Source organism: Gekko japonicus, unplaced genomic scaffold (assembly GCF_001447785.1).
Source record: "Gekko japonicus isolate JY-2015 unplaced genomic scaffold, Gekko_japonicus_V1.1 scaffold1626, whole genome shotgun sequence".
Lineage (NCBI taxonomy): Eukaryota > Metazoa > Chordata > Lepidosauria > Squamata > Gekkonidae > Gekko > Gekko japonicus.
The window spans coordinates 338,599-340,030 of NW_015161446.1; positions in this window are offsets into that span (position 1 = coordinate 338,599).

Here is a 1,432-nt window from a genome sequence, read left to right on the forward strand (position 1 = left end):
TTCATGAAGGCATAAGAATATAGGAAGAGCCCCACTGGATACAGCCAGTAGTCCTTCTAGTCTAGCATACTGTTTCACATTGCAGCCAACCAGTTGCCCTGGAGGGCCAAACTAAGAGGGCATGGGCTCCTAGGCCCTCCTCCTCTGATGCTGCTTCATAGCACTGGTATTCAGCGGTTTGCTGCCTTTGTAGATGTAGGCTCCCTTTAATTACTATGGCTAGTAACCATTGATGGACCTCTCCTCCATCAATCTGTCTAAGCCCCTTTTAAAGCCATCTGTGCTCATGGCTATCACTATGTCTGCTGGCGGTGAATTCCACGATTGAATTGCTTATTGAATAGAGCAATATTTCCTTTTGTCTGACTGAACTTATTTCCCAACAACTTCATTGGGTTGCAGTATTATGGGAGATGGAGCAAAAGTACTACTTTCTTTCCCCCCCCATGCCTAACTGTATAGTCTTCTTTTATAATTTTAAAAACTTCTATCACGTCCTCTCCCTTAAATGTCCTTTTTCTAGACTGAAAAGTCCCAGACTCTTCAGCTTTTCCTTATAAGAAAGGTAATCCAACCCCTTAATCATCTTGGTTGACCTCTTCTATATTTTGTCCTGGTCTGTACCTCTTCTTGTAGGGTTGCCAGCCTCCAGGTGGGGCCTGGAGATTTCCTGGAATTGGAACTGATCTCAAGGTGACAGATGTCAGTTTCCCTGGAGAAAATGGCTGCTTGGAGGGTGGACTGTATGACATTACACCCCGTTGAGGTTCTGCCCCTCCAAAAACACCTCCCTGCCAAGGCTCCACCTCCAAAATCTCCAGGTGTTTCCCAACCCACAGTTGGCAACCCTGCTTCAGAAATGGGGAAAAAACAATGCTTTACAAGTACCAGAAGCCTCTGCTATTAGCCTTATACAAGGCAATGCATTTGCTGACTTGAGGTTTTGTTTTTCTCTGTATTTCCAAGTCACTCTTCCTTTTTCTTCAGCCTCCCAATCCATGTCTTCTTGTCTCATATCTGTTCCTTTTAGCAGTAGGCCTATGGAGACACAAGAGACTGATATTATGTGATCCTCGTTATACATAACTGCTAACTGTGTTATGTCTGCCCAGAGGGAACTCATCAGCTACAATCCATCTGCTTATTCACAGCTCCCTCATTGATTATTCATGAAGCAGATGCCTTAGAAAGCAGGTATTGGTTGTATTAGTGATGATAGCACTTAAGTTTCTGATGCATGCAGGTTATCACTGCTGCCTCCTTTGCAGACTACGACCTTGAGAGCAACAGAGTACAATAACACTGCTTGTGTTCATCTCTGCAGAGTCTCATTCTCTGATCCTTCACAGTGGCTCAGCTGTGAAGTGTATGCATGTGCATTTGTGAATGAGAGAAACACAAAGAGTTGTCTTCTTGCAGCCATTTTAACAGC